This window comes from Halyomorpha halys, unplaced genomic scaffold, assembly GCF_000696795.3.
Source record: "Halyomorpha halys isolate HHAL.00 unplaced genomic scaffold, Hhal_1.1 Scaffold208.1, whole genome shotgun sequence".
Lineage (NCBI taxonomy): Eukaryota > Metazoa > Arthropoda > Insecta > Hemiptera > Pentatomidae > Halyomorpha > Halyomorpha halys.
The window spans coordinates 963,448-978,165 of record NW_027109100.1 but is presented as its reverse complement, the minus strand read 5'-3'; the positions used below and the strand labels follow the sequence as shown (position 1 = coordinate 978,165).

General features: G+C 27.4%; 1 long non-coding RNA gene across 2 annotated transcripts; it reads right to left on the bottom strand.

Annotated features, from left to right (window-relative positions):
• Positions 1 to 4,164: 4,164 nt before the first annotated feature.
• Positions 4,165 to 8,468, bottom strand: LOC106679536 (uncharacterized). 2 transcript variants are annotated; one of them, XR_010843392.1, is made up of 3 exons: positions 8,441 to 8,468; positions 7,383 to 8,256; positions 4,165 to 6,782 (listed from the first exon to the last, which is right to left on the bottom strand). It is a non-coding gene; the product is annotated as an uncharacterized lncRNA (long non-coding RNA). The 2 variants fall into 2 exon arrangements; XR_002945205.2 differs by lacking the exon at positions 8,441 to 8,468 and having other exon boundaries at positions 7,383 to 7,636; positions 8,184 to 8,388.
• Between the last annotated feature and the right edge of the window lie 6,250 nt (positions 8,469 to 14,718).

Below are 14,718 nucleotides of genomic sequence, written 5' to 3'. Positions count from 1 at the left end.
TAAAGTAAATAAAATTCTTTCCCAATACAAGTGAATCTTTTTTTTTAACAATCTGCTTCAAGCTATTTTTATGGAATACACAATTTACAAAGTATATACAATGAGAACTTTAAAAATAAAATTGAAAAAATATGTTATTATATATAATGGATAATTGGAAAAATTATTATTATATACATTCTCAAACATAAGACTAATTTTTGAAGTGAAACTTCTTTACTGACATTCTACAACTCCATTTGCCGTGTAGTTTAAGCGGTGCAGTAATTGATTGAGTGAGCTTCTGTTAACTTATCCCCCCTATTACAATTTTTTAAAAATCTGCTAGAATTGACTTAGAAAATGAGTGTTGTATTCTATTGGAATTTAATATTTTCTGGCTTAGGCTATAAGAGGGGATACATGATCATTGTTAATACAATTTTAATACACTATCTTGTTTCCAGAAGTTTCACTTCTGTCAGCCAGCCCCAAAACTGCCAAAATTAATTTTATTTTCTAAATTTAGTTTATGATTTACATCCAAAACTAACTAAAGCTAACTAAGACAATTTATCTATTATGAGAAATAATCAATATTATAACTAACGAGACATTATTCTCATTACTATCAGTTAAATTCTAAATAAAACATAAACTCTCAAGTTTTCTAGATGATCAAGAAAAGAGTAGGTGATATAGAAACACCAAAAAGTTAATAATTAATTAATATATTAAATCATATCATTGATGAACAACAAAGAATTTATTGAATAATATAAGAATTATTAAAATGTATCAAAACAAGTTCACTCAGTTTGGTAAATTGCTAAAATTTTGACAGAAGCTTTAACAGAATTTAGAAAAACTTATAATAACAAGAACATATTTTAACAGAAATTTTAGCTAAATCTGTTAACATTTAATAGAAACAGTAAAAAACAGTACTTAGTCTAATAGTTAAAAACTTTGGCCACTTTAAGGCACATTTGAGAAAGACTGAGAAAATGGACAGTATGGTAAAAGAATAAAAAAATAATTCATTAAACAATCATAAATGTTCTTTCATGGCATGTTTCATAAGAGCTTCATTACCCTTGAAAATTAGATTACAAAGTGGACATAACTGATGACAATAGGACTGTCGATGAAGTATCAAAGATGATAAGTGTTGGAAATTTTTACTGCAATGCTTACAGTTAAACAATCCAGCTCCAACATCTAAGAAAATATTTATATTCATTAGACACAAAATCTTAAAAGATAAAATAAAAAGCAATAGCCTTCCATAAAATATTGGTACATAAAATGATAATAAATATCAACAAAATGAGGTCTAATATGAATAAAAATGTTATCACCACCAAGTCCATGAAGGTTAATAACATTTTTCTGAATTAATTAAAAAAATTACAGAGGTAGTCAATGAGTTTGAACCAAGATTATTTTTTCTGTTTTTGTTCTAATCACTAAAGGGATTGTGATAGCTATTCAAAACTTTTAAATATTGAGATAACATTAAAAACTCAGGAAACACAATCTAAAGATTACGTTAATTCAGGAATTATTTATAAGGAGTTTAATAGAATTACAACTACAAATTAATAAAAAAATATTAATTTTACATAAAGATGGTGAAAATTTATTTTAATAAACAAATCAAATTATAATCAATCACTATTTAATAATATTACTGATAACAATCTCAGAAAACTGAAATGGATAAACACCATAAAAATTGGTTATTTCCAAATGAAAACTGTACTACATATTTATAAAAAGAATAAAACTTTTAAATAAAATTAAAAATATAATACATATTTATCTACAATCGTATTGTTTTAATTATAAAAAACAAAGGTGTTCAGGGAATGTTTCATTGTGTTAACTGATCATAACTATAAACTATTTATTTAGCTATAGTTAACAACAATCATTATCAAAATAAATAATTGAATTGATCAATTAAATAAAATAAAATAATTTTTGTCATTACAGCTACTAAGACAACTAGATTCAGGTATGATATAAATAACATTAGGACAAGGAGAAGTTGGTTCGAGATGCAGTTAAGAAAGTAAACACACAGTTATTGTAAACCTATTTTCAATATGTGCCAGTGTTCTGATCCAAGTAGTTTCAACTATTTATTGTCCAACATTTTGCCCCACTTTATATGGCTTCATCAGGGCTAAAAATATACAAAAAACAACTAAGATCATTACAACATTAAGTAAGAAATAAGAGAAACAAAATTATATATAAATAAAAGGAAGGAAGACATGAACTAGTATTAATATAAAATAAACTTGAATAAACAATGATATGAATAAAAAGTTACATAACAATGATAAGAATAAAAAATTACGTAAACTATACAAAAAAGACAAATATAAAACAAAAAAAAAGAAAAGTAGGTGTGGGAACACAAAATTTAAACACATTAACAGACAGAAAATGAAGAAGAAAGTTGAGATTAAATAAAGGTCGTGAAAGAATAAATAAAAATATAATTAATACTGATAACATTAAATGATAATAAATGAGCAAAGAACAAATCAGGACCACCTAACTGTTCAAGACGATAGGTTAAACAAACAAAATTTATTTTTATTTATATTTAAAAAAAAATTTGTATTTATTCTTTCACAACCTTTATTTAATCTCAACTTCTTCATTTTCCATCTGTTAATGTGTTTAAATTTTGTGTTCCCATATCAAACAAAACATAAAAGTAGATGTGGGAACACACCTCCTTTTCTGTTTTTTCCTTTTATATGAGTCTCCTGTACTTTTTTAACTGTATAGTTTACGTAATTTTTTATTCTTACCATTGTTACACAACTTTTTTATTCTTATCAATTTTTATTCAAGTTGATTTTATATTAATACTAGTTTATGTCTTCCTTCCTTTTATTTATATATATAATTTTCTTTTCACTTATTTTTTACATATTTATCCTACCTTAATTTACCTTTCTGTATCTTATTGTTGTAATGTTTTTAGTTGTTTTTGTATCCTTTTAGCCCTGATGAAGCCCTACAAAGTGGGGTGAGTGAAACTCCAGACAATAAATAGTTGACAACTATTTTGGTCTTTTTTGACCGCAACCATCTTCTTCATATTTTATATTATACGGTCAACTATTTATATATACACACACACACACACGCGCACACACACACACAATATGTTCAGATAATTATTTTTTAAAAGGCAATTTTATAACTAGGCTTAAAATATTTCCAATCATAGCTGTTAATTTAATATTAATAACACTTAGTTACAAATTATTTAGTAATGTGAAAGCATATCATTATTTTCCATTTTAATATACATCAGATTTAGGTTGCAATTATTTTTAACAATTTTTGATCTCTTATCATTGAGCAAAATTAAACGTACTTTTAAAGTTAATAACTTTTTTAAATGAGTATATTTATGAAAATATAATATATAAAAATTTACTGAAATATTTGGGGTATATCCCAATACATAAATATATTTAATATACATAAAATGAAAAATTGACAACTAGGATGAAGTAATTATTGAAACAAAGAAATACATTATTGTTCATCTTCCAATAAAAAAATATATTAAATAAAGACTTTGAATATTCCAACTATATTGTAATTTAAATAATTTGGATCAATGAAATGAAAATAATTAAGATATGAACTGTATTTTTTTAAAAATATAATACAGATAAAAATCTTTACTTAGCTGATATAAGGTATTAAAACTAACCATTACACAATTCAATGAAAATAGAATAATAATAACAATTTGAAAGAGTAAAATATACAATATTTGTTTTTATTTTATTACAAAGCATAATAATGATTCTAATGATTAATTATCAAAATAAAATAAATAATAAGAACAAAAGGTTCTATCAATTCAGTCAGAATAGCCTTAAAAGAAAAACAAATGTATTTTAAAAAACAAAATCAGTCAAGTTTATACAACTAAATTCATATGCTTAGATATTATGTGACTGGTAAGACTGCCTTTTCTCTTTGTCCTATAGGGGCAGTGTGGGCATTGAAATTGAGGCTCTTTTCCACATTCATATTTCTGATGATTATAGAGGCTTTCCCTGTATTTATAGGATTTACTGCATCCACTACACTGAAATATACTGCCTTTAACTTCATCAGGTTTCTTATTTACACCTGCAAAATTCTCACAAGTTTAGAATTAATAATTTAAAAATGAAGAAAATTTTTCTAAATTTTATTATCAATACCACTCAAATGATCAGGATAGGCACATATTTAGGAATATGTCTTAATTCCTTTGTATGGAGAGGAACTATCTATAGTAATTTGAAATAAATCTATTTTATATACTTTACATTAGCATCAATGATAACACTCCCTACAAAACAAATTTGAGAAAAATCTTTATTTATGCATTAGCCTTGAACATGTACTTGTCCCAATTTACCTTATTTTAGTAATAAATTATATTATTTTATGTGTATACCTAATTAGTTAGCATTCTAAAAATTGTAATGTAGAGCTCACATTTTTTAAATAAATTCCAAAGTTAGTAAGACAATTTTTTAAGAAAATTTAAGGGTCATTTTGTTGATGGTAAGAGAAAACTTAAGCAGTTGAGTTTAAAATCATGTAGTAACTTATAATTCAATCCTAAAATTTTATCTATTAAACAGATGAACAATAGAGATTAGTATTTATCAGGAATTAGAAAATGAAACTGAAGTTAAAGCTTTCAGGAACTTGAAGATTACAAAATAGCTCAAATCTACGTAAACGTTAAATGTTCAGATATGCATCAAAACTTCATTCTTTACTAATCTGAGGTCACTAGCTGATTTAGCAGGGAGATGTGGGGAGCACTCCCCCTCCCTCCAGAATATGATAACAAATACTTTTCCTTAAACAATTTTTTTCAATTACATATAAATACAACTTTAGATGCTTTTATTATGATGTCCTTAAATGAAAAATGAATTGTATTTTAATATTAAAGTTATTTAAACTATACTTATTTCATTCAACATTTTCGATTAGGTGTATGGAATTCAACTACACAGTTGCAAACACCTAAGAAAATTGCTAGATCTGTCACTGTCTGAGGTTCTTATCAGCAAAGACTGAAATGGACATTTGTGCACAAAAAGATTGTGAAAAAACAAGGATATGGAACTAATATGGAAGTTCACAAAAAAATCCAAAGATATTATTAAAATATCATTTAATGAATAATTTCAACAATGGCAATAGATAAGAACCCAGAGAAATAGGATATATATACTTTTTATCAATGAAATAAATCATGAATCCCACAGATAATAATGAAAGCAGCTCAACTTATGGTATAGATTTTAAAAAGCATTATAGGTTTAGGAAAAATAACAATACTACTAGTAATGGGAGTAATGCATTGGAATTAAACCTGACCTATATAGAGCCCTGAAAATGCAAGGTCAGATTTTTAGTTTGAAAATTACTTTATAAGTTGAGATGCCTCGGTTTGATGTAATGTCACTAGTTGATGTATATATTTTAGACTGCTAATGTGAGACGCCCTGTCTCTAGCCTGGCCTGGATATATGTTATCTTGTTATTCCTGTCCTTATACTTAGACAAGTTAGTTATTACTATTTTAGAGACTTAAGGTATTTATTTAAGGAATCTTCCAATTATATCGTAACAATTTATTTTCTATCTCTTTTTGAGTTTTTGTTTTTTTATTTTGATATACATAAGATATCATTTATAACAATCTTTGATATAACGACGTATTGGTTATAGTGACAAATATTTCCTGACCCTTGATTATAAAAGCCTGTATGTAGTGATCAGTTATAACCGTTGTTATAACAGTATATAGTAGATCATTATCTACTATAGTAACCGAATATATCTGATACCTTAGAGGTTGTTATAAACAATATCCAGTATAATTAAATTTACACAACTAGATTCATTTATATCTATAACTGAAATAGTCAAAGAAAAATGCAGATAAAATTACTAATCTCATTAAATCATAAAAAAAAAAAAAAATTAATGATAAGATAATTTGGAATGTTTCAAACATTAGTCCACTTCTGTAAGACAATATTGTATAGTATCAGCATGTTAAAGAATAAAATAGAGAGAGGTCACTCAAACAAATCATAGAGACTTGGAAAATGAAATTTTTAATGCCTTCGACATCAAATAACAGAAATGACTGCTAAGTACATAAGCAAACATTACCATATAATATTCATGAGAAATTGAACAATGCTGAGGGTAACATGCCAAAAGAGTAGATATGCGTACAAATATACATCCTATTTATTTATAATATATAAACAGTTACATCTATTCCGAAGCACAGGGTTAATGAAAATAATAAAGAATGTGTTACTTACATTAAAAAAAAAAAAAGCACTATTTTATTAAAAAGTCACAAAATACATGGTAATAACAAACTGACCGACTTATTTAAAGATTTTTTTTTTTAATTGCTTTCCTAAAATACATCTACAGACAACACAAGGTCTCTCCCTTCTCTGCTTCAGAAGCACCCTAGATCTATACAATGAGACTATTTTTCTTAGGTTCTGGAATGTGTTCCTTATTTCAGATGAAATGGATGTTTTAAGGCAACAGTCTTCGCAGACAATATTTTTGCTTTGCTCTATACTCACAATACGGACACTTAAATTGTGGATCTTTGCCACAATCATATTTCTGATGAGTTATAAGGCTTCGTTTGTACACATAACTTTTTCCACATCGTTAACAATTAAAAGTAGTATTTGTATTAGGAAAATAATCTGCAACAAAAATAAATATTAATATTTATAACTTTGTAGTGAAAAAATTACAAGATATCTATGTAAAAAGACCTTATATACCATGTAATAGTTTTAGCATGAACTGAGTATTTTTTTTTATGAAATCCGAAAATTAAATATCCTATCATTATGTAAGTAAAAAAAAAATTGCATTTATTTATAAATATTTCGTCATGAATTGTAATGAATGTGAAGTGTCATTGTTAATGTCGAATAATGAATTTCAGGAAGAAAATTGATTATCTTTTTGAAATTTAATTTTTAAAAAATCATGAATAAGATAAAATACATCAAGTGTACCCACTCGCACCATTTTCCTCATCGCTTAGGGGGCAAAGTTTAATACAAAATTAAAGTCTAATAGTCTTAATCCACAAAAATGATAAAAGTCATAAAAAATATGAAAGGCATACTTGTGAGATTAAAAATAAATTATACAACACTGATAATTAAAAAATTGTCATCTGCTGGTAACTATCAATTCCAGTAAAACATAGTTCATTCATTATTTCACTTACATTAACTATTACAAGCTAAATTACTTTTAAATTAACTAATTTTAAAGACTGAAATCCATACATGTCAGATTTCACTGGCAAATGATGAGAGTCATTACAAGATCTTTTCTAACGATGAATGTTTCAAGGCAAGATGTTTTCTAAGACATATTTTCTGTCTTCCTTTGTAATCACAATATGGGCATTTGAACTGTGGTTCTTTCCCACATTCATATTTCTGATGATTGTAAAGGCTTTGTTTGTATTTGTAATTTTTACCACACTGAATACAGTTGAAAAAGGATGCCAATGATTTCATAATAGACTCTTGGTAAACTACAACAACAAAAATTTAGTCAATGATGGATATTTTATGAACAGAAAAGGGAAATAATTATAATATAACAATAAAAAATTGATATGATGACTTTAAACCTGAATAATACAGATGTATATATTACATTTTATTAAATAGTGTTCAATTTTTATTTAATACACCTGTGTTATGCTATACAAAATATATTTACTAGATATACAATTATAGAATAAAATGATAGTATCTTCCTTGAATCATCTTCAAAAAAGTACATATTCATAATATGCAGCCACCTACCTGTGCATATTCTATCAACAATCATCCAATCAACCATAATAATAAAGTGATGGATTTCATTAGTCATTTCAGGGTAATTTTCTATTGTATTAATAAAAATAAAAATAAACATAAAGTAATTTTATATTCTCTTATACTTCTTTCCTAATTTATAACTTTTATTATCAACCATAACCCATCATTCAACTCCAGATATATACATATAAAGATAAAATATACACGTTGCCAACAGGCATATATTTTATGGAGGAGTGCATAACTTATCAGTACCTAATCCAATCTTAAAGTCGTTGTACCTTTCTATGACTTCTATACTTCAAAAGCTTCATCCACATTTCACAAACTTTAAAAATAAAAACAAACAAAAACATTAGAATAAAACTTTATATATTATGAGTCAAAGGTATTACAACCAAAATGTTGCTATACTTATTGAACTAAACATATTGAAATATGATTACCAACATAATACAATTGTCAATATTTTATATGATAAAATAATTACTATTGTTAGGTGCTATAAATACCTGATTCGAATAAATACAAAACAGTTGCTATGTTGTATACGTTAGAGATAATTTATTCATGTGCTTTGCTATTATGTGACTTTTTAAACTTCCTTTCCTTTTGGCTTTGTATAAACAATGAGGACATTTAAATTGAGGTTCTTTTCCACATTCAAATCTCTGGTGTGTGTACAGCCCTTGCCTGTATTTAAATTGTTTACCACAACCGGAGCAACCAAAAGATGTACAAACCATCCCTCCTGAAAAATTGAAAATAGAAAATCAGTAATATTAATTCAATACAACAGATGTAACTAATTATTAGCAATAATAAATCGATCAGATACTTACTATAATAAGTGGATGATAAAGTTAATAAGTTTCGTATAATTAAAATTATACAAAATTTTCCTCATTGGAGAAAAAACACACTAAAATATTACTAACATTTATTGAAACTTAGGAAAAAGAGCATTTTGTTTGCTGAGATTTAAGTTTTGCAATTATGCTAAGATGAGTAGCTAGTTGAAACAGAAGCAATAGAATAAATACATTGTTATAACCCTTCAAGGAATATTTGTAATGACAGTTACTTATATCTTAAGATTTTCCAGAATATTCAGAATATGGTTGGTTATTCAATCAGATGCTGTCAAGGCTTGTTAAATTCTTATAGTATCATAAAACAGAATTAAGTATCATTTTAAAAAATTTATTTAGTAACAATTAATTCTTTTATATTTTTCACTTATTCATTTTTAACATAATTTGTTATTTACAAGATTTATTATTTTTAAGCGATACAATTCATCTATTTTATTTTATGTATCATTTTTTATTATGAATAAGAAACGATAAGTTGTGCTCAGTACATATCACTATTTTTAAAAAATAAAATGTTAGAAAATTATTTTCCTCATCTAATGCATTTAGGTTTAATTTAATACTCAGGATGATATGTAAATAATTGTGCCAAATATGGAAAAGGCTAAGCAAGCCCCGGAAGTAAATTCATTCAAATTTTACCTAACAAAGATCCATGACTGTTTTTATTTTATGTTAAATTAGATTTATGTGGAAAAAAAAAGTTATAAACAAAATTATGTCTGAATCATTTAATTCATCTGAAAAAAAATATTCTTTCTAATAAATTATCTTAATCTTTTTCAAGCAAAAGGTATGATAGGTATTTTGACTTGATTGCAAGCCCTTTTGATTAATTTGGTACATTTTAAAGTGGTTTAAAAATTTTACAAACACAACAGAAAATAATGCAGAAAAAGTAACAATACATTTTCACAAAAAAAGTCTGCATACACAGCAAATATGTATTCTATAACAAAATAGTTATCAAGACAAATAATTAACAAAAAATTATCTAATGGTTTGTGGGACCTCCTTTATTTTTCATTACCTCTCTCAAACAATTATTCATTGTGCTAACTATTTTTTTTGTAAAAGTAGGATCCGTTTTCAACCACTCCTAGAGGGCCTCTGAGAGTTGCCATTTATTTCTTATTTCGTGATGCCTTAGCCTCATTTTAAGATCCTGCCAGAGGTGCTCTATGGGGTTAAGGTCAGGCGATTGTGGTGGTGTTCTAAACTGACGTGGAGTATTGTACAGCAACCATTCTTCGACCCTTCTGGCACGATGTTTAGGTTCATTATTGTGTTGAAAAATAAAATTTGATCCCAGGCCTAACTTGGTAGCACTGGGTCGCAGATTTTGTTTTAGGACATCTACGTATACATATTCATCTATTATTCCCTCAATGATCTTCAAGTTGCCTTCTCCAGCTGAACCCATAGAGCCCCAAACCATGATCCCTCCTCCTCCATGATTTAACTGTTGGGCATAAGTTTTTTAATTTCAGGGCCTTGTCGGGGTTGTGTCTAGTCTTAGGCTGTTTTCCAGCCTGATATCCACTTTACAGAAGGCCCTCGACAAGGTACATAAGTAAGGAACGGCCGTGCCAGAGGATGGAGCCCTGGACACTGACTCAGGTAGAGGAGGTCTAGGTGAGAGAGTCTGAGGTAGAGTAACAGTTCTAGTTGGCGAGATGAAGCGGACAGACTAGAACTGTCAAGATAGGAGCCAGCTTACTAGTTGCCGAAATGAAGCGGACAGACCAGTAAGCTGAAATGAAGTGGACGGACTAGAGCCAGGGAGAGACGGGAAATTACACTGGTTGCCGAGATGAAACAGACGGACCAGTGTAACCGTTAAGGATTAGGTTACAATCTTAGTTGCGGAGATGAAATGGAAGGAAGAAGAGAAAAGATAAGCCGGAGAGAAGGAGATAGGCCATCATCTTAGACCTGCATACAGAAAAACAACTCTTGTTTGAATAGATTGGCAATGAATTTCTCTATCTCAAGTAGAGTGTACATATGCCACTAGGACTAGGCCTGGGAAGGAGGTGGATCTAAGATCAAAGAGGGGTTTTTTTTTTGGTTTTTTTTCGTACCCTCCTAAAATTTAAATTTGTTTCATATGTGTACCATGGTGTACATATGGTGAGGTGTACCATATATACAGCTGGCTTTAGTGAAACCTTTGATTTTTTTTTTTTTTTTTTTTTTCGTACCCTCCATTAATTAGGAAAAGAAATTAAGGTACATGAAATATGTATGTACAAGTTTTTATCCTTTTTTTACCATAGGTAAAAACCTTTGATTGCTGCCTTTAGGCATTATAAGGTAGGAGAAACGTCTTAATTAATGATGTAGTCTTGCTAGATTTATTATATGGCCTGTAGATTATTGGAGCGGGGAAAAAGAGGGGATTTAGAGCCCCTTTATTTATAGGCCTAGTCCATGCGGCTGTGACAGAGAAGCGGTCGGTACATGTCTGCTTGAGATAGGTTTGTGCATTGGTTTGGTATCATTTATTAATAATTCAATTGATATTGTTAAGTGTTAGGTGCAGACATTAATAATATATAAAAATGACAATATGTTTTTACAAAATAATGCAATATGTAAATTTGAGAACTTCGGTGAGGCTCGAGGTGCAGCGCTCTGGTGAGTTGTGATGAAACCGCTTGCTCCCTCTCGCTACAGCCTCCTTTTTTCTCCTCCACACTTGGAGTTGTCATCAGTACCGAAAATATTAATTTTAGACTCATCCATGAAAATTACTTTGTCCCAAAAGCCTGGTAGGCTTATCAAGATAATTTTTTCACAAATGCCAACTGCTTAGCTCAGTTAACTAAGCTAATATCGACTTCTTGTGAGCCCTTCGCGATATGAGATTATTTTTTAAAATTTTAATTATGTACCATTTGAGGTGTTACTCAAATGTTATAATCCCCCAATAAATTAGTAGCTAATGTAGGAGCACTTATTTTAGAGTTTTCATGAACACTTCTTAAAATAGCACGCTCATGATGACACTGAAGTATTGTAATTTCGAATAACAGTCTGAACCGTCGAAAAACTTTTATTAACAATTCTCACAATTTCGCATAGTGATTTCCCTATGGTTTTATGATTAACAATGCCTAATCTCTCAAGAAATTTCCATTTCAAGTAGTTGTTTTCACTTGACTTTGATTCTAACTGATTCGTTTAAGAAATAAAACCAACAAATAAAGTAAACCTCTATGAATGTATACAAATTAAATGTTTGTTTACATTCAAAGGATTAAATCAAGGTGTATGTAGACTTATTAGTTGTAAATAGAGAAATACAATAATTTGATTTCAAAATAGCAAAATTGATATTACTCTCTCTGGCAATAATTTAACAATAAACTTTGAGGAAAAAATAATTAAAGGTTATACCATAAATTATAATTAAATTAAAATAGAAAGAATTTTATATAAACAGCAAAACAGATAGAAAATTTCCATATCAGTTCTCTGGTAAGAAGTAAAAAATTCTGTACATTAGCATCAACAAACCATAAATTACATTTTTTTTATTGTTTCAAATCAATCTACTGTAAATTAATCAGAGTGTCTGGTAGATATTAAAGGTAGTTATTAAAAAAAAATTGAATGATCAATTATAGATTTATTGAGAAATTGGTATATCTTTTCATGAAAATTAATCCTACTTTAAATTATATTTCACACCCTAGATGTAATATAATATACATAAATGGAAATAAACTTAATTTTATTTTCTTTCTGGCAGACAATAAAATAAAAATAAAACTAGACAGGAAATGAACAGAAACAGAAATTTAGAAAGTAGATTTTTCTAAAAACAATTTTAAGACAAATTTTCACAATGTTTGGAAAATACATGAAACTTGAGAGTAACATTCTGTTTGGCTTTATATGGACAATATGGGCAGGCAAATTGTGGCCTTATTCCACACTCATACCTGTAATGGCGATACAATCCTTCCCGATATCTATAGCCTTTTTTGCATTTCGAACAGCAATAACCATTATCTGTTCTAGGAATCATTTTGACTATTTTCCAGCAATCTAAAAATATAAAAATAATATGCTCATCTGCTAAAATAAAAAATACATAAATGTGCATAAAAACTAACTTTAATAAAAAAAAAAAAAACTCAATATTTAATCAATAATACTCACTTGGTAATGAATGAAGTTGATCTATATAATAACTGATTTTATATTTCCATGACCTACACAATATTGTTTATGCGTTTTGCCAATATGCAATGCATCACAATTTCTCTAAGAGTTTCCTAATAAAGTTGAAATTTTTAAATATTACAAAAAAGTGTTAGTGTTTTAAAATTGTAAACATTTTAAGATTAGATTAACAATGTTAATTATTTTGAACGCCAATTTTAAAGTTTTGCATAAAAATGATAGAAATATTTTTAAAAACTGAAACATTAGACAAAAAAAATTATTAAATTAAAGAGTAACAGTAATGAAATTAGTATAAACCAGATTCAGAATTAATAAAATAAACTCCTCTTAAAGTTAGTCCATTTCAAGTGGTCTAGAAAATAAATATATTGTCACTCAACCACAAGTTCATGTCAGATGGACTATTCCACATTTTTGTCTTCAATCTCAAGTTGGCAGTGCCACCTGCTCCACTATTAACTGCTATGTAATGAATGCTTGTAACTGCTAACTGACATATAAAGATTCTTTTTCAAAATTGGTCCAAAATATTTCGATGAAAATTAAGTCAAAATCTTCGAAAAGGTTTATCTAAAAATTGATACACTTTGGTTCTCAATGCCTCATCACATAAAGTAAGTATACTTATGTATCTATAAGTACGAAAAAATAAAAATAAATAAAAGACCTGAGGCTGAGAAGAAGATCTTCCTTCGTTTAAAAATCAAAAATCTTTTAAATCACCCCGTAAAATTTGAATTTTATACATTCTCATTTGATAACATTGGTATCACAGAGACCATTCAGTGTTGAGTAATTTATAAAACCAAATATCCTTAGAAACTCTAAAATGACTGATGAACTGAAACAAATATGGCGCCCATTTGAACATCCATACAATAAAAATGTTTTAAAATTATTTTTTAACTAATGAGAAATAAAGAAATGGACCTAAAAATTATGATTTTTTTTTTACATAAACAAGTAATCAGTGATGGACTGCTTACAATGGATTGACCCTTTAATAATGAACAATTTAGTTTTATTTATTAATCATATTAAAAATATTTATAAATTATTAATTACATGATTAAATTTTCATTCATTTAATTAAAAATAATATGTAATTTGTCAGTCATTGTTTATTTAGTAATTTTCTATTGAGATGTTGGTAAATTTATAGTTAGTTAATTATCACATTATCCATTATCACAAATAAAGACAATTTATTTATTAACTGAAGTTAAATTTTTCTGTCTGATAAGCGTTTTTGTTAAAAAATTTAGCCATATATCCTAACTGATTAACAGTAAATGGACATAATTATTATAAACTCTTCTCAAAAATATAAATTGCAAGGATTTTATTCCAAACCATTAATTGTATAAATTATGTTATATTTAATAATAACATCACATCATAATTCAAAGAAATAGGACTTGAGTTTTCAAATAAATATCAATTCTCAGTAAAAACATAACATCACATTTATTTAAATATATTTCTAAACAACATAAATAAAAATTTAAATAAAATCACACAGCCTACTGTAGATTCTTTTTTAATAAAAAAAAGTAAAAATTCTAATTTTGTAAATTTTTATACATTACCAATCTTAAAGTAAAATTATTTAACTATCACTAAAGATCTATTTCAACAGTGACAGTTTCATGTTATGGTAGTACTGTTAAACAGTATGATAATGTCCTTGTTCACTTGCTAGCAGTTAAACTTGGTGA